Source organism: Copadichromis virginalis, linkage group LG7 (genome assembly GCF_057382275.1).
Source record: "Copadichromis virginalis isolate Kocher_CV1m ecotype Utaka linkage group LG7, C_Virginalis_male_GT1.1, whole genome shotgun sequence".
Taxonomy (NCBI): domain Eukaryota; kingdom Metazoa; phylum Chordata; class Actinopteri; order Cichliformes; family Cichlidae; genus Copadichromis; species Copadichromis virginalis.
In genome coordinates this window covers 41591060-41616559 of record NC_140624.1, presented here as the reverse complement: position 1 = coordinate 41616559, position 25500 = coordinate 41591060, and the positions used below count along the sequence as shown (strand labels likewise).

At 38.2% G+C, this 25500-nt stretch overlaps 1 protein-coding gene across 3 annotated transcripts in view; it reads left to right on the top strand.

The window, feature by feature from the left end:
• Positions 1-25500, top strand: part of strbp (spermatid perinuclear RNA binding protein) — a 103853-nt gene that overhangs the window by 16855 nt on the left and 61498 nt on the right. For all 3 annotated transcript variants that reach the window (XM_085463410.1, XM_085463409.1, XM_085463411.1), the window contains exon 2: positions 22765-22855. The gene's annotated coding sequence lies outside the window, so the exon portion shown is untranslated. The remainder of the gene's footprint in view (positions 1-22764; positions 22856-25500) is intronic.

The following is a 25500-nucleotide window of genomic DNA, read 5'->3' as shown; positions in this document are numbered from 1 at the left end:
GTGAAGTTATTGGTTTCCCACATTTCAGTGTTAATGACTTTCATCAATACTCCCATGGATGTGTCTCAGATGTTTTACATTTAGCTGGAGGTTTTGCGTGTAGGTGTTTAGAGTAAGAGCTATGTGCATATGAATAAAGAAATATGGGAGATAAAGATAAACCAGAGAAAAAAAGGACTCTGTACTTTGTAGCATTTTAATAAGTCTGAATAAATTGCTACACTCTGGGGCTGGTGTAGAACATCTTAGTCTATTCTTATCATGGGATGGGATTTGAGTAGTTAACCTCATTGAGCTATGGATCGACGTGAAGTTTTCAAAATATTAAAGTGAACAAACATTCCTGAATCTATAATTTCCTGCCATAAAGTGTTTGAATTGAGAAATTTCTATGTCTATGTAAATGTTCCATTTCCATATATATATATATATATATATATATATATATATATATATATATTAGGGGTGCAACGATACACAAAATTCACGGTTCAGTTCGATTTGATACTTTGGTGTCACGGTTCGATATTTTTTCGATACAAAAAAATGTTCATGCCTTTTTAATTTGTCATTTATTAAATTTTCACGGCACATTCCGCACCACATCTCTGTGCGTTCATCATTTGTTTGAAGCCAGCTCACCTCCTGCAACCACTTTTCCGAGAATACGCACTTCTTTTGTGGTTCGGACTCCTTCTGACATTTCTTTGGAGGTGGAGGGACACCAAAGTAATTGCTTAAAGGAGCTTGCTTCTTCGACATCTTTAAGAGTTCTAAACAAATGTCTGTCCTCCTCCTGAAAATCTTATGTACGCAAACATGCGTTGCAACTTCTTATCTTGTGCGTGTTTTTTATTTTGACAGCGAATGCGCACCTGCGGACCACTTATGTGCAGCCCTGGTTATTTAGCTCGTCATATTGCAGCCACAGAAATTCTTTTGTCCATGAAACCATAAAGCTGCACTTTCTTTTTGCCTTATAGTCTGATTTGTCTGATTTTACCACAAAACTTTTCCATTTTGTGGTAAGCTTTTCTTTGGCTGTCACTTCTTCACCCTGACCTGTCTTATTTGGCTCAGCAGAACTAAAATATATATCCTGCTGCTTTTACACAGGCACTCACATAACGCTCAGCGATTCTCTGCGCGATCAACCTCTCATATGTTTAAGCTTGCTGCGGGAGATTTCACTTGTCATGTTTGCATAGTAAGCTAACGATTGATAAGACGATGTCAGAGGATTTTGCGAGCGTAAATGTGCAGTCATATTCGTTGTGTTCCCACTAGTGCTGTCAGCGTTAATCTCGTTGAAATGACCTTAACGCCACAACACGGCAAATCTCCATTAACGAGCTACCGCGGATCGCCCCGTGCGTGGGGCTAGACGGCCACCACGTTAACGAGCAAACTGCGCTAACACACTAGTTCCCACCAAGGTAGTTGAGCATTGCGTGGCACATCCAACATACTGTTTTACTTTAGTCCATGACACGCTTACCTTCAGGGTCATACGTCACATGAAAACCAAAATAGTTCCAAACGCCACATCTGAATAAGGGTGGGGGAGGTTCAATTTGCCATGTTGCAAGGAGAGCTTAACTTCTGTCTCGCTAGCTTGCCCTGTGCTCAGTGAATCTGCGTTCGACTACTCCGCCTAGGCTGCACTGTCGAGCGCAGATCCACTGAGCGCTCAACACAGACAGCATCGTCAGAAGGAAAGTTGATAAAATAAATTAAAACTTTTGTATTGTTCGATACATATGCGTACCGAACCGATCACTATGGTAACGTGTAAATATTTCTTTCAAAATAAGACACAGCTACAAAGACCCAGGGAAACTGAGTTAATGATAAAAACCCTGAAAACCATAAACTTCACACTCGAGCTTCAACTCTCGCGGCCCGATACCGAACGACTCACCGGTCCGTGGCCCGGGGGTTGGGGACCGCTGCATTAAGATATCATGGTTCTCTTTTTATGAGAGAAGCTTCATCTTGCTTTGTCTGGATGTAGATGCTGCTACTGGCAGCCTTTATTTTCACGGGTAGTTTGTTCCTGTCACTGCAAATAATAATTGATCATTCCTGGAAGTCTATTGATTTAGAGCTTTTCTCCTTGTGAAAGTAACATCAGCGCATGTTTGCTGATGAGAATTTAGCCAAATGAGAGCGTATTGACCAAACAATCGACCAGTCAACTCTGAGACTACAGCCCTGCTCAGAACCTAAGCTGCTGTAGGATGTAACTTGCACTGGAATAAAGAAAAATCTTTCTGGTTCAACTTGCTGACTTTTAAGCTCATTAGAGCGTTAGTCGGACAGCTTCCATACAGCTCACACCAGACAGTCTCTCCTGCCAGCCCAAAAGAGTGAAAAAAACAGCATAAACCACACACCATGCTGGGCTTGCACTGGATGCTGCCTGGATTGATGAAAGAAACTTATTTTTAGCTAAAACTGACAAGTTGTTATTACTAGGTCTAGTTCAGAAATAAGCTGAAATAGAGATGTTACCATGCAGATTGGTATTACAACAAACAAATATCAGAATGGCTGTCAGACCAACCACTTGAATAACCTATTTCAGTTTTCAGGCTGCGTGAGCGTGGGCATGACTTTGTGGTTATCGAGTAGGAATATTCCTTCACAAATGAATCACTGGGTTAGAGACACAACATCTCCAGAAGGCTGAACCAGCGTTTGCCAGCTTTCCTGCAACACCCCCTTCTGTTCCCAATCTCAGGAGACGAAGCCACGCTGCATAGATATCGTGTCAAGATCTTGGTAAAATGAGCTTCTGGCAGGAAGTTTGCAAAGCCTGGGAGCTCTGACACTAAAGGCTCACTCACCTTCTGTTACCAGCTCAGTCTGTGCAACAAGCACCCGAGCTCCACTAAGACAACCAAACTGTGCCCTGGTTCCCGAGTGTTAAGAAGAAGACTCGGGGGCTTTATAGTTATCTGTAAATTCAGAATTTAATCTAAAATGATGCCGCTTTTATGGGTAATACAACACTTTGAATGAGTTGTAAGAGGATATGATAACAGTATAAAGAACTCGATAATGAGAAAAGAAAACAGTTCTGCTTGTTTATCACTTGTTTGTGCGGATGTTTGGGAAAAAAGATTGTGCCTTAATTATAGCGTAATTATGCCTTAACTGTACATAAATATTTGTGTCAGTTTCCATCATAAGGCTTGTGAAAAATGTCTTTGTAATCAATAAGAAGGATTTTTTTTCTGTGAGTGCTAATATAGTATTTTTATACTCATAAGTAAGCACCAAATATAAAGGTCATAAATCGGTGCGCTTTAAAGAGTTGTTTATTGTGACTTGTAAGTTATCTCTGCACGTCTTCTGCATCAGTGTAGTGTAGGATATTCGCAGGTTAGTGATCATGATAACCTGCAATATTCATTATTCTGACTGAACATGATCCATGCAAACTGAGTCCCCTATATTAGAAATCTTGAGTATTAAACTCATGTTTTTATAAATTTATATTTATAAAAACAATTTTTTAAATAAAAGATGTGTCAATGTTGAAATTGTGTTTTTGATCTTGTACTGATGTTCAAGAGGTCTTTTCGATCAGATTGTGAAAATCTGAAGCCGGTGGTCAGCGTGACATTCAAGCAGCATTTGTTGTTATAACAAGGGGGGAAAAAAGGACTGATGCAGCTTACGAAACACAAGCAGGAAGCAACTTTAAGAGCACATATCAAGTGTGGAAATTAGCTATATATTTGAATACCAGCAGAGCTGTTGTAGCAATTAGACCACTGGAAGGCTGTTTGCCAAAAAGCAAAGCATGCTACTGGTAACTGTAACGAATCGACCCAAACAAACAGCACAAATCGAGAGACGAGGGCTTTTCCAAATGAAATTAAACGTGCATGAGAAAGAGATTAGCTCTGACACATTGACTTGAATGGAGTAGTCTATATTCAGCCCGTCCAGACACTCGATAGGATTTGAGTTGGAGATCAGCGATAGCCCACAGTCTTACATTGTGTTAGCAAATAAATTTGACCTATTTCATGCAGAAATGTACTCTGTAGCACGTTTTGTTTTGTAATTAGTTTTTTAAAGAAAGAAAAAACTACTGCATCTTTGGCTGCAGCAGTGGATCCTCCTCCTTATGGAGCAAGTGGATCATTAGGTACAACGTGTTGTATTTATGTGCGTCCTGTTTCCAGCCCTCTTTCAGAGGAGCAAAATGAGGGGCCTTGATCCTTAATAGTAAATATCATATTTGTGATTTTCATGCAAGAAAGACCCATAAAAACTTTTTTTTGGTTCATTTTGGGTTTGCACTTTAGGCTATTAATTATTGCAGACATGTTGCAGTGTCACGACTACATAATTCTAATTTGCTCTTTCCTGATAGGTTAACTTTTCATCAATACTTTCAGCAGTAAAGCATCGGTACTTTGGAAAACTGTACTGTATTGGGATCATGGGATGTCATTAACACATGGCAGATACTTTGTGTGGCATCGTTTCATTCTTTTAATTGCTCCATGGGGCTGTAACCATGCAGCACTAGACACAGTGTATTTTCTTTTAACATTGTTACTATATAATTATAGCATTAAGTTGCCCAGCATCTTAATGTTAGAAATGGGAGCGTCAGTCACTAGTTCAGTCACCTGTTTAAAGACAGGTGCCACAGAAAGACAACTGTTTGTGTTGTTAGTTTCTAAAACAACAGTGGAGATAGATGATCAAAAACATTTCCCTTTTTCTAAGGTTTCTATTTAGGTTTCCTGTTTAATTTACAACCTCACTGTAACTATGTTCTACTAAAAGAAGCAGAGGCGTTATATTGGGTTTAGAAATGCATTCTCTCCATCAGATTAGATTAGGGCTGCAGCTAAAGATTATTCTGGTAGTCGACTAATCTGCCAATTTTTCTTTGATTACTCGATTTGTCAGGGATTATTTCAGTAACTCTTATCTCCACTTCCTGTGGACACACCTCCTGTTCAAGGCTCCAGTACCTCACCTGTGAATACCACCCTGGTGTCTTGTCCCACAGAAAATTAAAATAGTGACCCAGGAAACATATGAATATGAAATGGGTTTTTTTAACATTACTCAATAGGACTGTCAGAATCAAAACAAAATAAATAAAAATATAAAGTAATATAAATGAAAGTGCTAGCAGTATTCTAAAAAAAAGTGCAAATAGGAAACTAAATTGCTTCTGCCCATATAAATAAAACTTCAAATTAAATCAAAAATATTTTATTTTCCAGTCCAAAATAACAAGTTAACAAAGTTTACAGATGATTCACTTCATGAATTCACAATTGCAGTGAACATCCTCCAGAGTGAGGCTTGCTCTTATCTTGGAGATGATGTTATCAGCTGCTGATAACCACGCTAAAGATGCTCTCTGTCATGACCATTTGAGAGGTGCATGATCCTCTTTTCAGGACAAACACATCTATACTCATGTGCTTAGTATTAGTAAAACAGAACAAAACAGAGTTAAAAGTGCCTTGAGGCAATCTGTCGTTGAGATGTAGTGCTATGGAAATAAAACTGAATTGAAATGAATTAGAAAAGACTGTTACTAATCACAAATTTGGTTGTATATCATAGTTTCTCAGATGGTGTAGTGTTCAATGCTAATTAAACTGTTTAACTGATTATAAATATAATTAGATGGTTCAAACCACACATTACCTGACGTTAGGTAGAGGGGTTTACTATTCAGAATAAATGCTAATATTAATGTGAGAAAAAATAAACAAACTAGGAGACGGTGTAGCTACTTCTGTTTAATTTGTTAGCATTTCGCTCATTAGCTAACAAAATCGGTGTCGCTTAGCAAGCATTATCCAGAGAGGTTTCCGACAGGTTAGCGAACACATACGTTACCGTACAAACATTAACATGAACAAGGTATCAACGTGACACACTAACTTAACTCTTACAGCGTCCTGTTGTGTATTGCAGTTACAAAAACACATTTACACGAAAGAAAATTCACTGTCGACTAATTTTTACAGTCGATGTCATTGATTACAGCGACGAGTGGTTGCAGTTCTAGATTAGATCTAGGCAGCCTTTAGAGATTTGGGGGAATAAGAGCTGTCTTAGGTAAATGTGTACACAGTATAAAATTTATGAGTGTCATGTGGGAGTTTGTGATTTTAGTAGGGGCTTTTGAATTTCTTTACCAAAATCAGTCATAAAGTGACTTTATTGTTTTAATGCGTATGGACTTTAAACTTGCCTAAGGTACAAGGTGAAAATAAAATAATGTCTGCAGTTATGAGATTGCAGTCGTTGCACAGTTACACAGCAGTATTTAAGAAAGATACCTTTAACACACAATTTACCGTCCACAATGGACCACTCCTTCTTTTCAGTTATGTGTGGCGTGACATGATTTCTCTCTTTGTGTGCAGACTGTTCAGCCATTTCTATAATCCCCACTTATATAACACATATACAGTGTAAATTAAGTACAACTAACATACATTAACTGCAAAGCCAAGAAAGGGTGTTTTTTTCTAAGCAGTCACCATTCACTATTATTTGAATTGATTAGACACTGTAGCCAAAACATACTCTAGTATGTTTTTGTATTATTTCAGTGGCTAAATAGCTCTTTCTCTTAGTGACCCTGAGTAGTTATTTGCCATCAAAGATCTGCTGTATTAACACTGTAGCGCAGTGTTCAGTGTACTTCAACTAAAAGACTCCTGCACGACAAGGGTGATATTATATTTTGTTTTCATTTGGGCAAACTACTACTCTTTAGGCCCACAGTTTAAAAGACTAGTGTGCCACTGCACCATTAAGAGCTTTTTATACATATGTGGTGCTGTTCTTTCCCATATTTATGTAAACTTGCCAAGACCCTGCACCACTCATGTCACGTATCACATACAAAGCCCAGTACACAGACACATAAAGCTGTTCTTTTAGATAGGAATATAGAGCAGGTGGTTTAAATGGAAAGACATAGAAACTTCAAGTACTGCTGCAGCGTATTACATATGCTGTAGTCAGCTCAAGCTATTTCTGTTGCCCCAGACAGCCAGCCAAGAATCAGCCCTACCCATTTTGGACCAACGCTGCAGGTTAATCCATTATGGCTTTGAGTTCTTAATGATTTTTAAGCTGTGGACTCATTTTAACAAACCTTAAATCTGTTAGGCAGGCATAGAAATTAAAATATCATCGTATCACGTGTGTGTATTTTTACTGAAGATACAAGGTTTTTTTCATATTTGCCTGCCTTTGACAGAAAAAAACATATAGGACCATATTAGTTTGTCTTGCAGATATATGACTCCAGGATACACAGATTCATCTAGTACAGTGTGTACAGTAGTCTGATGAATAGTCTGCAGAATAGTTTGTATGCTTCTTCCATTTTTCATCTGTAAAGATTTAATTACTGCTCAGAACTGCTGACAAACACACATTGTATGGTTTATGGGTTACTCTTATAGCTGTGGTGCTTGCTGGGGGAAACAGTAAAATCCCAGAAACACAGCAGCCCATGAAATATTTGGTTCTTGGGATAACATTTCATACATGGAAGTAAAACTATAGAAAGTTTTATTGTCAAGTAGTTGAAATGCTGACTAAATTAACCAACATGTTTGGTTTTGTTCAGGTTTGTAATCTAATAATCCTTAGCCTTTAAGTGTTTACCCCAAAGTTATCTGATGAATATTGATGAGAAATCAGTAAACTGCAGGATGCTTGGCTGAGCAGATAATAATAAGAAACACTGTAGAACATTAGTTAAAATTATATAATAGTCATCTTTCTAGTTTCTGTCCTGTTATTGTATACTGGGCTATGTTATGTTATATGTTATAGCCCAAAATAAATGAGAAAAATAAAAAGAAGAGAAAATTAAAAGTAGTCCTGAGCTCTTGTATTAATCATTAAATAATCCTGAAATAATGTAGCTACAAATTGGTTTGTTTATTAACTAAACTAAAGTCAAATTAAATGCTGTTCTTTGATGCCCACTAAACCGCTACATGATGTTAGAAGAGCACGATATCACATTAACTAGAGACACACAGTGAGGCATCCAGTTTGGATTTTTTTTTCACTCATAATAATAAAAGCCCTAATATAATAACTCAACAATTTCTTATTCCCTCAGTGTTTAGTTTAGTTTCATCTTCATTATGGTTGTGTAAGATGTGTCACATTGCTTAACTTCTGGGTAATCAGATGGTGTATTGTTAATAATATCATTACATATTCCATCAGTATAGTGGAAGTGGAGTAAATGAAGAGTGAGACTATAAAGAGGAAGCAGAAAGTGAGAGTGGGGTTAGTTGCCAGAAAGGAATATGAGGGAAACTTGCAAGTTTATGCGATAAAGTTGCAACTATGTTTATTAGCGGTGGAAGGAGAGGTAAACAAAAGAACTAGAGAGAGAACTCAGGGGGAGATGAAAATATGAGGGAGGGAGGGTCACAGAGGACAGTTTGTTAGACAGACGGATAGACGGCTAGATGGATGTGCACAGAGATGCTCTTCATCCTTAACAGCCCAGGGTGAAGCGAGACTGACTCCTGCTTCACACTGACACTGCATCCTGAATCACTGTGATACCTCTCGCTCTCTCTCCTCTCTCTCTCTCTGTGGGAATTCTCTGACCCAGTTAGCTCCTCCACTAAGCAGCAGCAGAGTTATTTTTACATATTACCAGGAGACAATACTTCGTCCTCTGATCGTCCTCCCCTCATCCATACGCTTCCCTACGCTCTCCTCCTCTTCCTCCTCCATCTTAGCTATAGCCATCCTTTTGTCTCATATCATTCTGTTCTTCGTTCCCTTTCCTATATATCTAAATCTTTTCTATATGTCCACTGGCTTTGATCCCTCCTTGTCCTTTAGAAAAATAAAGCCCAGTCAAGATTGATTGAGGATATTGATTTTGATTGTTCAAAATCATAATAAATGAAAGCAAACTTATACTTATTATATCTATTATTTTTTTATTCATTTCAGGATTTACATTTTGGTTATGATTTAGTTACAGTGTATGGATTTGGCTCTCTCTCTGTGTGTGTGTGTGTGTGTGTGTGTGTGTGTGTGTGTGTGTGTGTGTGTGTGTGTGTGTGTGCTACTAATCTTAACTAAACTTATGATTATACTGCCAGAACACTCTTGTAAAATGAATTTTTAATTTCAAGAGGGTTTTTTTTCTTGGTTAAATAAAGGATAAATAAATACATAGTAAATGCATAAATGTTATAAATAAACATGCAGGTTCCAAAGTTAATACTCATGAAGCACCAAATGCTGTTGGATTTTTCATTTGGTTATCCAGCTTACCTCCCAGTGACTGTTTGTACCAAAGTAGTCTGGTAACACAACCTGACGCCAGAACACACTGAAGCATCTACCTTATTTTGGTGTCATTTATAGCTGACTGCGTGCACACACACTCACACGCACACATACAGTGTAAATTTTACCCCATTTTATGTTATCTATCACACTTTTTTTATTTTGACCATTAAAAATATGTTTTAAATACCTTTGGTCAAAAGTTGATATTTGGTCTTCACCTGGATCCTACCTAATCTCTAAGCAACCTAACTAACATCACAAAATATGTTTCTAAATTCACTCTCATACTATAAGAGTGAATTGTAAGAGCTTTCCGTAAAAGTGATGAAATCAGTTAATCAGGTAAAGTGCAGGAGTTTCCTTAATGATCATCTCTAGGTCACATATGTAAAATGATCATTCTAAATATTACTGTGTACATTAGAGGAGCAAAATTCATTGACCACAGATTTTTATTCAACACTTTTCCTTATTTTATTTAATCAAGCCTTATTCTATGAATCACAAATCCCCCCTTCATCCTCCTCTCCTCTCCTCTCCTCTCCTCTCCTCTCCTCTCCTCTCCTCTCCTCTCCTCTCCTCTCCTCTAGAGAGTAAATGGACAGAGAGTGTGTAGACAGGTCATCTATTCGCCTCCTAATGATGACGGATGGCAGGACTGCAGAGAGCTAGAAGAGAGAGAAAAGTGGAGCGATACTGGAAGATAAAGAAATAGCAGAGTATGAGGAGACTGTGTTTATATTTGTCTGCTGGCGGGCAGATGGTGGGAGCTTTAGTGATATGTTGATCCTCAAGTGTTTATATCGTTCTTGTCATCTACCTGATATCAAACAAGCACACACACCTGCAAGGTGGCATCTGGTGTAATTCACACTTTTGAAGACATGCACGCTTCCATCTCTGTCAGTCCGTTGACTTTCATGACCTGAGCGCTCGCATGGATCTTCTACGCTAGCAGTAGAAGATGCGTGCAAACTCTGGAGTGTTCGTTGTGTCTCGCTCGCTGACATGCGTACTCACTTGCTCATTTTCTCTCTGCCTCCTCTGATAGCAGTTGCATGCTACTGTGATTAGTAATCTAACAAACTGAGTAAAATCTGTGTGTCGTCTACCTAAACAGCAGATTGTTGCATCTGAGCTCTGGTACTTAAAATAACATTTGGCACTACCTATAGAAGTACATATCAAGTGGTCAAGTGTAACAAAAAAGTCGCTTAATCCACTATGTTTTTAAATACGAATTAGGATTATAAGATTTTTTTATTGTTTGAGAAACCACTCCTTTGCCTCAGCATCCAATTACCCAGCTGTATTTGCTGATACTGTACTATGTGTTTTTAAAAAAAAATGTATTTATGGATTACATAGTGCTTTGCCCCGAGAGTAGAAGTCAGGTTGTTGCTCATTCAATACTGAAATGGGATGACACAGGAGGAGTTACAAGACTGTAGTTATTTTCCCAACAATCCTCTTCTCTCAGCATAGCTCACCTCTCTGTTATCTCACACCTTCCCATCTAAGAGTGAATACAAGGCTGACAGAGAGGAAGTGTTAAGACCCCATCTGGTGAGGTTACAACAGAGTACACAAAAACACACACATTTCCTCTCTCTTTCTGTCTCTCTCACACACACACGCACATGCACTGACAGTGGTAAAGTCTCACCCTTCCCAAAGTACAGAAACAGAGACAGGCTGTAGCTATGGCAACCCGGAGAGAAGGGAAATGATTGGGTAAGGCTTGAATTTGTTAAGAGCTACTGCATGAAGCCCAGGGCGAGTGTTAGTCACTCTTTCTCATTTAGTGTTTGTGTGGTTATTGTGCGGTGTGTGTGTATTGATACAAGTGTGGGTGAAGGAATCACAAGGAGTCAAGGCTTCTCTTTTTTATTTCCCTTCCTTGTCTGTCTGCCTGCCTTTTTCTTGTTTCTGTTTCTTTCAGCAAAGTTATTCACCATGGTCCATAAAGTAGAAAAAGACTGAATCGCATCAGTTGGTTTCAAACACTAGCATGGCTAATTGGATGGGATGAAACATTTTTCATAGCTGTGGCATCAAATAGACCATTTTATAGCCCAGTGTTTTGCTGACGGGCAGGCATATGCTCATATTTTGCTTTTAAAGGAGAATTCCCAGTTTTGACTGCAGCTTGTCATTTCTAGTTTTGCTCATAAAATTGTTTTGTTACTTTTTGCAGTGTGTTGTCATAGATTTCATAAAGAAGTAAGGAAAACTAATACTAATCTGAGCTTTTTAAGCAGGCTGAGATTAATGTTTGTGAGTAAAGATGCATCAATCGACTGGCCAAGGGCCTGAATCGTCTCATTTCCAGTTACCAGCTGGTCAGAATCATGTATGGCTGATTAAAAGCTTATCCATTTCATGCTTGTACAGCAAGCGCAAAAAAGTGCAGGCAAATAGTCGCATGCACATTCATATCACACACTAACATGTCAGTAGCATGGAAGCTCGTCACTGTGAGTGAGGACAAAAAGTTTGCCAAAGTAAACCATGGGGGGACCACCATGAAAGCCTTTGTAACCAGAAACTTACATCCTCCTCACTCAGCGGAACATTTTAAAGATGCTAGCGAAGGCCAAGTGGCTAAAACTATCCAAAGCTCACAGCCAACAACAACCAGCCACCAGTAAGGCTTGTTGAGCCTCGGTATGAGCAACGGGTTAAAGCAGTTATCTGTGGAAGTTATAAACATACTGAAAAATAAAATAATGTTTTTTTCTCTGTTTGTTTTATTGTAAGATAAGGTAGGTTTACAGAACCTGATTTTCAGTTAATTATCTTGTACCTCTTTCCAGTAGCAGAGCACTATTTTTCTTTTTATAGTTTTATTTTCAGTTGTTCAGTTGAGAGAATATCCTGTAACTTACTGCAGTTTAGGGAAAAACATTTGTAAAGTTTATTCATTTCTTTTATTGTGCATCGAAGAAAAGGTAATTTTTGTTTTTATGATCTTAGTTACTGAGAGAAAATAGAAATTGGCAAAAATCAGTGTCAGCAGGTTGCAGAAATTGTAATTGTTTTGGTCGATTCCAATCTGTATTCTGGAGGAAACCAAAATCAACACCCAGTGCAGTTGATTTTCAAAATAATAAATATAAAATTAAAATAAACTGCCAGTGATAGCTTTGTCAGTGTTATTATCTCTGATACAAAATAACCTGTAGCAGTTTCTTTTCTTTGTGTGTCCACCTTTCTGGGTTGTCCATACGTGTCTCGATTATGCTATCTACACTGCATTAATGTCGGGGATGTTTTCTGCTGCATAACAGGTTAATCTGTTAACACATCCTAATTTGTAAGTGGTAATTTCAGGGAGCATCTTTGAAGACTTCTCTCCCCTGGACTGCGTTTCCACCTAATAATGAGAAGAAATCCTAACATCAGGATCAGTGACTAAGCAGAAAGTCGTGCTGTGTAATAGAGGGGTCTCTAGTGATGTTTGAAACTAAGATGTGTAATCTCAGTTCCTAACAAGGAACTGAGTCTTTGCAGAGGTGTGTTGATCCTTCTGTGGATGTGTTTTTTTAACAGCAGGGTTTTTTTTTATTAGTTATTTATTTATTTGTAATGTTTTTTAGAAAAGTGAAAAGTTGCTGCACGACAATTTTGCTTACTCCAGCTGTCATGATCTGTTTTTACTTTTTTTTTTGCAGAACAAAGGGGAGAGAAACCCTTTGTTCAATAGTAGAAAGATACAATGCTGAAATAGCATTACAACAGTTTCTTCTCTTCTAAATAGAAGTCATTCCTTTTCTAATTGGGCTTGAGGCCTTTAGAGAATTTGGAGGGTTTAGCTGAGCGTGTCCTTTTGATTGTGCAGTGGTAGCTCTCATTTAAATTCTCATGAATTTTTCTCACATCAGACCGGCACTGTAGTACAGAAATTTAAGCCTCTTTATTTTTTTTGTAGTTAAAGCAGAATAGGTGAGGGTTTTACTTTCAAATTGAATATTTCTGATTCAGTTGAACTGATTTCAGGATCATTTCTTTTACAAGGACAGGCTATTTAATTTCTTTTAGCTCTTACTTCTAAGGATAAAGAAAGGCAGACGGCAGTAAATGACTATGCAACGGCTTCATTTGTATGACCTTAGATTGCTTTTGTTGTTGAGTGGAAGGAGGAAAAGCGAAGCTTCCTCCACAGGAATGAAGAACAACAGGTTGAACGTGGAAACACCCTGGCACCTTTTAGTTTTTATTCCTGATGTATACTTGTTTCCCGACATCTTTGTTTCTTACCCTCAATCATTCTGCGGTATCACTGGATTTTCTATAGTGCCGAATCACATGCTATCTCCCTTTCTACCCAGTGCTCATATTCTGTTTGTTTCCCCGTCCCCTTCTAGTTGTTTCCTGAGTGGAATTTTTAAAGCCAAGGCTGAGTCAGTAGAGATCCATGGGTTGGCCCTTCTCTACAAAGAGGAAATATGAAAAGAGAAAAACATTTCCAGGGTTTCTTCCAGAGTGTATGTCTCACTGTGACTTTTTTAATTGTCTGGTTATATTCACCTTGGGCTAGGAAAAGCATAGGCTATAGCTCACGTACTCAACACACACACCGTCCTCAGGAGAGCTTAATTATTTCAGAGAATTGTCTATATTTTTTGAATGAATATAAAGTTGATGGGTGTGTGCAAGAGCATGGCTGTAATGAAAATGATTCACCATAATAAGTCAACAGCAGTGAAAAGAAATGGAGTAGAGTCCCAAATGTAGAGGGCCAACTTATGTCATGAGTTGAATTAATATCAAATAAACCCTAGATATTCAACATGCTGCACTCAGGAAACCTAATAAATCATTGATAGTTGTAGCAGTTTAAAAAAAAAACCCACACACTAATACAACACAACAGAAGTACGTTATTGTCTGACTAATGGCAACATCCGCACACATTACACTATGAGGGCTCTATACTAATGAAAAAGTCTCTTTTATCTGGGATTCTGTGAGTAATCCACAGTAGACAAAAGCATGGTGAAGGTAGCTGTACTCAGCACATGAAACCCACAAAATATGAAGGATGAAAGGTTTTAAAATCTATCCAGTGAATTCAAAGGCCCCGGGTGACAATGTTCTTTAATAAGACGTGTGGAAAATGAGGGTAGCGGTGTATTCTGTTGCATAGTATCATGAAGCATGTGCATCAGAGAGCACAGCCCTGACCTTGATAGGAGTGTAAATGGAGACATGTCTGTTTGTTTATTTATTTGTATTCCCATTAGTTTCCTGCACAGCAGGAGCCACTTTGTTTGGTGTCCACAATTTTAATCTAAATGTTGTCATTTCGTACACAAGCCAAGAAGCAGCAGAAATCTTTGCAGCTTTACATTTATACTGTTAATAGGGGTGGGGGAAAAATCGATACTGTGTAGTATCGTGATATTTTGTTTGCTAATAATGTATCGATACAGGTACAGCAGAAATCGATATTTTGTTACAAAAAAAGTTTTTGTGGACTGGAACATGCTCTGACTTCATGTTCCTTTTTCTGAGCAAGAATCCTGACATTTCTTCACTGTCCAAATGTGTTTAACTTTTTTTTTGGCAGAAATAAACATGACAGTTTACTTATTTTAATTTAAGACATGTTTTATTTGAATTAAGTTTAAAACTTTTTTATTTAATGTAAAATTATATTTTGTTTTAATTTACTTTCAAATTCTTCAGTTGCTGAAGGGGCTGCATAGTTTTCATAAATTGCATAGTTCAGAATAGCTATAATTGTACCAGATGGTTGCATTCAGTTAAGTTGGACTAGACTGTAATACAAACAGTTCAGTTTGTCAACAATAAAACTGACTGAAATGAGAGAAAGACTGAGTGTGAGACTTTGATATTAGATAAAATGAATATTGATAAAGTTTACCTTTATGTACAGAATCTGAATATCGCAAAATATTTAAAAAAAATTGCAATAATATCGTATCGTTCGTTAAGTATTGTGATAATATCGTATCATGGGATGTATGGTGATTCCCAGAGGTGGGACCAAGTCATTGTTTTGCAAGTCTCAAGTAAGTCTCAAGTCTTTATCCTCAAGTCTCAAGTCAAGTCTCAAGTAATGTCAGGCAAGTCAGAGTCGAGTCTCAAGTCACTGGTGTAAAAGTCCGAGTCAAGTCACAAGTCTGAAATTTTGAATTTCAAGTCCTTTCGAGTCTTAAAAAAAAAAACGAAAAAAAGCATGTTGCAGTTATATGCTAAATGTAAATATTAGACCATGTAATTTTTAAATCTGTGTTTTTCTCAACACATGACAAAATAGTGAACTTAGAAAATATACACAAATTGTGAAATTGCACCTCTTTAAAATGCAGCTCAATTAAACCTAGCTCCAAGAATAATTTTCACCAACAGTTCTGAGATAAGCTGCATGTTATTCTTGGATGCGGTTGTAGGACAAATCGCATGACAAAAATATCATACACATTAAAAAAAAACTGCATCACCAACGTAGCCTGGAAAACATTTGCTAGTTAGATGAAGTCAGCTATCTCATCGTAGCATATTTATATGCATATTTATAATCATACGGTTCTTGGAGTGAGTGCATACACTCGTGAAGTTTAGTAACTTCCGGTCACTGCAACAAGCCCAGGTACAGTTTACCGACGGATGGGTGCAGGACCTTGAAATGCACCGTGTAGAACGAAAGACCATCGTACGTATCATAAGTTTACCAGTCTCACAAATCGTCTTCATAAATACACATTCGTTAACCGTTTATTAATAGGACCTTTGCGCTCAACGGTAATTAATTAGCAGTGGAAATAATTTCTGGTACCCATCACAGAAATGTAGCAGTGACAATAATATTGTATGCTGTAATCGCACTGGGCAATTGGTGATACAAAACAACTGTTTTACTCTGTGAATAAAAGTATATGTTTTTGTCAATGTACCATAATAACACAAGCGAAACGCAATATTGTGTCAGGACAATTCACTATTTATGCACAATAAACAAAGGAGCGACAATTTCTGTTCAGCGCCAGACTTGCTTGTAACCTATATCACCAATTATGTTAAGAAAAATGACGCATTAACTACAACAGCAGACTGACCTGTGTGGAAATGCTTGGAGCAGACTAACCTGTGAGCTGGAGTGTTCTGGGACGTTATATTTGGTCTTTGAATGGCTGCAATCCAGGCCACCCGTCGCCTCTTTGTTACTTCGGAAACATGGCTCGAACAATTTCTCTTCAACGACGTAATCCGATAACAACCGATCTCTTTACCCGTCGGCTTCCCGTGGCTGTCATGCGACCGGCTATTGCAGTTAATAATACAACGGCTTCTTGACATTTTTGTGTTTCTTTTTATCGCTGTGTGACTGATTTCAATTGAAAGCCTGCGTGCGCTAGTACCGCTTGCCACGAGTTCCCAGAATCCTTTGCGGTTCTACCCGTGAATGACGTCACATTTTCAATCTCTATATAATATGCATGTTAAATTTTATATTTGGGGTAAAATATCAAGTCTTTTCAAGTAAACCGGTTCAAGTCCAATTCAAGTCCCAGGTCACTGGTGTAAAAGTCCAAGTCAAGTCACAAGTCTTAGAACATTTTTTCAAGTCAAGTCTAAAGTCATAAAATTAATGACTCGAGTCTGACTCGAGTCCAAGTCATGTGACTCGAGTCCACACCTCTGGTGATTCCCACCTCTAACTGTTAACTAAGGCATGTTTGTAGGCATTTCTTAAAAAGTGGAGATTTTAGCTATAATTCCTTTATTATGTGAGGCAGTTGCTCTGAAAGCATGTGGATTTTACTTTTTGCTGTTTGGTTGAGGAATTATTAAATTGAGTAATTAATAGGGGGTTTCCTGCTGGTCAGAAAATAAGGGTTAGGGTTAGGTGTGTAATTTGCTTGGTCATCTTTGTCTCCAGCTTCCCTCGGCTGTGTTGAAAGTACCTTACTCTTCTGAAAGGCCTCTCAGTCCAAATCTGTGTTTTTTCTGGCCATATGTAAAAACAAAATTTTTTTTTAAGGGTTTTTGGTTTATGAATTGAGTAAAATTCCTATACCTCCTACTGTAGCGTAAAATCATGTCTTGGCCTACGCTTCATTGCACCGTTGCGTCTCAGTTTGACATCAAGATTCTTGTTTGTGCTATCAATAATGGTTTGCAAATTAAATGTGAAGGATTGGCAAATTAAATAATGCTCGACACAATGTTTGTTTTCTCTTCCTTCGAGCTCTCTATTAAGAGCCGTGCCAGTCGATGGTGATTGTTATCTGACAATGCCGTATGTCTTAGTTAACTCCTGCAGTAGTGCTCTGCAACAAAGGAAACTAATACACATCTGTGTCACTTTTCCAGCGCTAAAGAGGTGTAAAAAGTGATTTTCTAAACATAATCTCGTTCCTTACTATACCTCTGCATAATATATCTGTCACATTTTCTGTGAAAAATAACAATATGAAGAGATTTTTTTAGGATATAATGTTCACATCTGTAATTACAGAGTGGCTTTAAATCTCTGTTTTGTGGGAGATCTAATTTATGTGTCAGTTGCTGCAGAATATTGCCACAGGATATGCCACACAAATTGTAATGCATTATTATCAAACTGAAAGACTGCTTACTTAATGATGGGCAATCTTTAGCATAAAATGCTCTATTTTTTGTTTTTTAAATTTCCCCATAATGGTGCATTTTTTTATTTTGCTGTGTCTGTTTTGAATAGTTGGTCTGCACTCAGTGTACTCATAGAAAGCATTAACAACATGTCCTAATTAACTTTTAGCTTAGCTATTCAAGGGTTCATATTTGCATACTCTACATGGCCCAAGTTGCTGAGTAGTGCTTTGTTCTTGTTAATTAAATGATATAAAACCTTCCAGATACCCCCCCACACACACACACACACACACACACAGAGAAACCAAAATTTCAAAAAGACAAGCAGATTATGCCTTACATTAAAGGGGGGAATGCCAAGGCCTTCCTTGGCCAGGCGAGAGATATAATCTCTCCAGCGTGTCCTGGGTCTGCTTCCTCCCGGTGGGACATGACCAGAACACCTCACCCAGGAGGCGCCCAGGAGGCATCTTTGTCAGATGCCCGTACCACCTCAACTGGCTCCTTTCGATGTGGAGGAGCAGAGCCTCTACTATGAGCCCCTCTTGTATAGCCGAACTCCTCACACTATCTCTAAGGGAGAGGCCAGCCACCCTTCGGAGGAAGCTCATTTCCACTGCTTGTATCTGTGATCTCATTCTTTCGGTCATTACACACAGCCTGTGATCATAGGTGAGGGTAGGGACGTAGCTCGACTGGTAAATTGAGAGCTTCGCTTTTACACTCAGCTCTCTCTTTACCACGATGGACTGATACAGCGTCCGAATCACAGCAGCCATAGCACCAATCCGTCGTCGATCTCCCGCTCCCTTCTCCTGTCACTCATAAACAAGACCCTGAGGTGCTTAACCCCCCACCCCCACCCCCCCACCCCAAAAGCATGCAAAATAACATCATTAAAGTGAAATATACACTCACCGGCCACTTTATTTGATGTACCTTGTTAGTACTTGGTTGGCCCCACTTTTACTTTCAGCATTTCTTTAATTCCATATGACATAGATTCAACAAGGTGCTGGAAACACCTTTATAACAGTGTGGTCATAAAGGTATGGACACGGTCAACAACGATACTCAGGTAGGCGGTGGGGTTTAAACAATGCACAGTTACTACTAAGGGGTCCAAAGTGTGCAAAGAAAACATCCCCTGCACCACACAAAGCAGGGTGCTTTAATTTGTTTGCACACAATTTTGACCCCACCATCTGAATGTCATAGCAGAAATCAAGACTCAGTGCTTATCCAGTCACTCATATTGTCTAATTTTTGGAATTTTAATCCTATTTAATCCTATTGTAGCCTCAGCCTCAGCTCTCTCTTCACCACGACAGAGCGATAGTTCTTAGCTGACCGGAGTGGCACCTGGTGTGATTTTCTGCTGCTGTAGCCCATCTTTGTCAAGGTTTGATAGCCTGTCTGGCACCAACAACAATGCCACCTTCAAAGTGAAAGAAATTACCTTTCTTTCTTATTCTAATGCTCAGTTTGAACTTAGGTAAGCTGTCTTGATAATGTGCACATGCCCAAATGCATTGAGTTGCTGCCATGTGATTGGATAATTAGACTGTTAATTTGCATTAATGAGCAGCTGAACAGGTGTACCAAATAAAGTGGCCAGTGAGTGTACACAATTTAGTGAACACAATTAGTAAAAAGCATTAAAATGTGCCTGTGTTTGTATGTGTGTGTGTGCAGTCTTTGCAGCGTCCTGTGTTTGCATGCACGTGTAAACATAATGAATAGACTGACAAACAAAATCTCTGGAAACCAGTTTGTCTTGCAGAACCATGAGATCCATTACACCTGCCAGTGCCGCACCTTATTTATGCTCTATTATCCAAGGTGTGACTGCTTCTCGAAAGAACACACAGCAAATACTCACTATTTGTTTTGCTTTGATTTTCTTGGCTGTATGATAGTGTCTTGTTACTTTTTTTTGAGGGTGCGCCACTGTCAGTCTGTTATATCTGGTTTTTCAGGAACATCAATTTCTTTTCTTTTTTTCACAAAGTGTCTCATAGGTTAGTGATTTGACTGTAATATACAACAGTATATAGCTTCTCAGACCTATACTCAGAAATCTCTTCAGTGCACACATAAAGAAGGTGTGCAACCAAAATCTTTACCACCATGATCCACCATTCAAGGGTGGTTGGTCTTTACTGTGTTATGAAAAACCCATCATTTACTGTCTCCAGTTGTTTCATCTGTTATTCTTTAATGTGTTTTAGCTAGGGCTGAACGATATATCGCATTTGCGATAATATCGCGACATGATCAAGTGCAATTTTCTAACCGCAAAGGCTGCGATTATACTCTGGACATGTCCAAATTCATGGGCTGCATCCTCCTGAGGCCGCATTTGTAGACCGATTACGTCACAGCGACGTGCCGAAGGCTGTCCAAATTACTACCATATCCCAGAATTCATAGCGCGGCCCAGCCAAACTCCAGTTTCCAGCAATGGCGGCCGCTACTAAGTTTTAAAATTACTCATACTAATCTTTCTGGGTCACAAAATAAACTTTTAACATATTTTCAGGCGAGAAAGTAGTTGTGTAAACATCAAATATCTGCTCGGTTTATCAAGATATCCCATATTTGTAAAAGTGCTTCGACGTTTTCAGAGGCGTCTGCTACCCACCAGCTCGACAGCTAGCCGGGAGCTCGAGGGTTACTGATGCGGCCGAGAACGGCACAACTCCCGGCACATCATTTTCAGATCACCGCGGAGTTTCGCTGCTCGGGTTAAACGTAATATATAAGTCACTTAGACAACCTAAAAATGTTATTGTTGGGCTTTTTTCAGTGTTTTGTTTGTTCGTGAGTAAATCGGTTTGGCTGAGATTAAAGTTATTAGATTAGATAAAATAAAACTTTATTAATCCCCCGGGTGGGTTCCTCCTTGGTTTTCACACAGCTGACTAAACGTCAAACAGAAAACTTATTAAACAGAAGTATGAGACAGTCGAGAATTTACACCAGTGTCTGGTTATATTTTAGATAGCAAGAAGCAGACGGCCGAGTTTATTAAACTCCACCGAGACAGCGGTGACGCTAATCAGAACTAGACCGTCCAATTTCACGCCTTTAAACTTTAAAGGCGTGTTTGTGTGTGTGTTTATACAATTGCTATTATGTTTGCACTTTATGTGTAATGTTACTGACTGCAGAGATCAGTAAGATGTGTGTATTTTTTATTTATTAGTTTTATTTATTTAATATTATTTTTTAATTGAATGACTGTCTAGTAGTTCACAGATGTCGAAAAACTGAGTGTGGTAAAGCCACTGATTTTGTTTATGTATATTTCTGCAATCTGCACATTGTACTGACTTTCATTTTAATGTTTACACCAGGGTTCCTTGCCAGCACTTTATGCTCAGATGTTTGTAAGCTAAAAATAAACTATTGTGTATGTTCAAATATACTGTTGTGATTGAAGAAGTTAAATAAAAATGTCAGTCATCAATTCATGCATCACCTCATGTCATCATAACAGAGGTCTGTCTTCCAGGAAAGAACAGTTTAAAATTAATGTAATATAGTATTGGCCATACTATATGATGTATTGCTTGTCTTTGTTTAATAATACAGAAGACAAAGACCTTAAAAAATAATCGCATATCGCATCGCAATCGCAATATTGGGGCAAAAAATCGCAATTAGATTATTTTCCATAATCGTTCAGCCCTAGTTTTAGCAGTGAATTTGAAATGTGATAAAACTGTGCTTAACAGGGCAGACTGTAGGCTCTAGAAATTATTAATGGCAACTACCCAATTTTAATATTGCACAATTTTCCACAATCTGTTGCTATCAGCACAGCTGCACTTCTTATCATCTGCCACCTTAACACGTTTTTGTTTATTTAATTCTAAAGTAGGGGTGTGTGATATGATTTTGGAATGATTGGGACTGAATTCAGGACATCGTGACAACTTTCCTGGTAAAGCAGATCAATCATACCTTTTACTGCATCGCAGAAACACAGAACATAAACCAGCAATGTGTTATCAGAGTATTAATACGAAACTATTTCATAATTTTCTTTCTAGACTAAAGCTTGTTAAAAGAAAAGAGCAAGGTTGTATTGTGAAATAGGACCAGGAAGCGTTCAGCAACTATGAAAAGGTAGTTGTGTAAGAGAAGTAGAAGAGCGAGGTGAAAAGTAGTAAGTGCTTATCATAACAAAAATAAGCAACCTTTTGTGCTGTGATGGCTCTACGGAAGAAAAATGCGTCAGGTAGTAAATTATGTCATCATTGGGAAGTGGCTAATGTTGCATGAATTGTGCAGCTAAATTAATAGATAGTCTTAGAGGAATGAACAACAGCATTTCATAGATAGTTCTGTGATAGAGTGCAATGTGATCGAACTGTTTGCATGCAAGTTCTCGTTTCAAACACTTTGCTGTGTTAAGTGACACATGCAAATAATAGTCTACTTCCTCTTTAGGGTCAGTTTTCTGGTTAGCGAAGATTATGCCAGTTGGTGCACTTCTTCATTTTCTACGAGAGGAAAAAAAGAGAGAGAGATGCAATAATTTCTCTGTAGTTTCTTTTTAGAAATGTTTGCTACAATTCTAATAATTTTTTTACATTTTTTAGCTAAGGTTTTGTTTTCCCTATCCCCTTTCTTTTTGATGTTTCTGATGAAGGCAAAGGAAAAAGTAAAGTAAAGCAAGTTTTGCAGTGAAAAATATCTGTCTTATGATACGTTCTCCCCCTGTGATCGCTTTAAGTCAAGCAGAACATTGCCCTTAAGTGCCGTTGTAGTGACTGACCAGACTTTAAACTTGTGTCTTCTCAGGTGCTGAACCCTGCCTGCTCAAACACCGTGACTCCAAACTGACAGACAGGGGGAAAAGTGGACAGATAAGCCAATAGGAGGCCAAAGGAGGGTGAGTGAGTAGTCTGTATACTGTACCTCTGTAGGCTGTCTTGAACTCTGTTTCACACTGTAGTTTAAAGTGTTGCTACTGCTATAGTTGGGTGGCTCAGTGTTGACAGTTTAGACCAGTAATTCTGAAAGCAAGACAAGCCCTGTAGCAAAGAGACTGATGCACTGAGCCCACTGAGGCCAAAACTAAGTCTGTTCGTGTTTTCTGTTACCCTTCTCAAGATTAGTGCTTTCATCAGAGGCTGTTCAAAAGAAATGACGGTTTCATACTTAAGTAATATAGACACGGCTTTATTTTGTGCTGAATTTTACCTAGAAAACGATCAAAGAAGGGATTTTTTTTGGCCAAAAGAGGAAAAGAGACAGATGTTCAGCAACGCTTTGGGAACTATTCGGCAAAAAGAATTCCATCATAAATCTGCTAAATAGAAACAGTTCCCCCATCAGCATACAAAAGGTTTTAAAGAGGGGCCGAATTTGCTTGTGAGTGAACAGATGGAATCCGGTCAAATTCAAGATTTACATCTTAATTGGAATTTTTGTACCTTGTGTGTGTGTGTGTGTGTGTGTGTGTGTGTGTGTGTGTGTGTGTGTGTGTGTGTGTGTGTGTGTGTGTGTGTGCGCGCACACGCAAGTCTGATTTTGATTTATGGGTACACATAAACGGGTATCACACATTTATGTGTTTTTCCACTTCCCTATAATACATGTATTTTTGCTAGCTTGTACAATATGTTCCCCCAGTTAACAGTCTGTGTACCTACTATGTTGTTAAAACATCTGCTTACTCATCAATGCAATTTATTGATGGGTTGACAGATGTATTTGTTGGCCAACTGTTTACATAGTTGACTGACAAAATAAAATTACTAGCAATATGAATTTGCTGCTTTCCTTTTCTTTTCTTTGATTGTTTGCTTTTTAACCTTCAAACCTGTTGGAAAAGTATACATATACCTGAAGATCTGCTCCTCTGTCTCTGTGTATATCTCATACACTCCCAACCATCTGTAGAAGTTTTTGTACATTACAACTTATCCTGATATTATCTGAGAAAAATGAGTGCCTCATCTTCATTTGTGGTTTCATTTTCATTGTGGTCTCACACTGACAATGAATTTAAGTTAGACATATTTACTGATCACAGTGGATCAGGGGCTGTGGTCCTAGTGGTTGCCGGGTTCACTCTGCTTTGGTAAACTGCCTACTTATGTATGTAAAGTAGCTTTTATGCAGTTCACCCAGCGGTCTTCCCCACTATCATCTCAGTGGGACTGTTTTGGGGTCTGCGTGTGTGTGTTTATGTGTAAATAATTGATTGCTATAGAGGTTTTAGTGGACTGCTGGTGAGACTGAACCAGGCAAAAGAAAAACACGCTTGACTGCTTTCCTTCACAGTGTGAGTAACATAACTTTACCATGTGTGCTTGCTCGCTGGGATGTTGAGTTGGGGAGCTTGTCAGTGTTCCGTGAGTAGATTTAGTTTGTGTTAATGGTGCTGCAGACATTAGTCCTTAAATCACAAATTAACATCATTTTTGAGCCACACTAAGATGCCACACATACTGTTAGAACCCAACCAATATATTTGATATATTGACTAATATTTGCTATTTGCCAATATCTTCTTATCAACATTTAAATGAAAATATAAAAAGTAAAGACAAGATAGGAGAAAGACCCTTTGACCAAGTGTAGATGTTGCATAGTTTGTCCACACTCTGCAACTTCCCTGTCGAAAAAGACACCATGACCAGCTGATGTAAGCAGGCGTGGAGTATAAACAATTAATTCACGACTTGTTATGACAAAAAAACAAGATTATTTTTAAACTGAATTGTAATATTATCTTGGTAAAGATTCTTAAAAAACTAAACGTAACACATGTTTATCTGTCGGGTTTTCATGAGAATGAAAATATCGGTCATTATATTGGACTTCGCTATCTTTGGGATTTGTTTTCGTTTTAGGTTTTTGAGTTTAAAGCTATAAGGTGATTTAGAATAAATTATGAATAAACCTAAACATGAACTGTAATAACCAATAAATTAATTGGTTATACATACACAAAGACAATCAAGCATGCTGCCATGTTCATCCCAAATAATCAGACCTTCTTTCTTTAGACTTTTTTTAGCCTGCTGCTTACAACATTCAGTCTTTTTTTCCATTTTATATCTCAACATCAGGGATAGCTGTGGATAGTCATGTTGTCCACAGCTGTCACAAGTCAGACTCAAGGTCAATATAGCATATTGAGGATTTTCAAAAATTTGTTTGTTTTTTTGACTAAAGGGGTAAAAAAATAATTTGTTTGTTATTTTCTTTGTTTGTTTTTGCTTTTTAATGTAAACATCAATGTCACTATGACCTTGTAACATTTTGCTGAAAGCAATATCTCAGGAACATGTAGATGAAATTTTATTCTGTTTGCCCACAAACAGTAAACCTAATTTGCTGGTCAAAGGTGAAGACCACGGTTATCTGAATACATATATTATATGAGTAAACATAAACTGCAGTTTCACTGGTTGGCAGAGGTATACCACAAGGCAGAGAGTTTAGTCTCTGCTTCTTTCTTTATCTTTCTCAGTCTTTTACCAAGGGTCTTTCTCCTATGCTGGCTTGTTCTTCTTTGCCATCCCT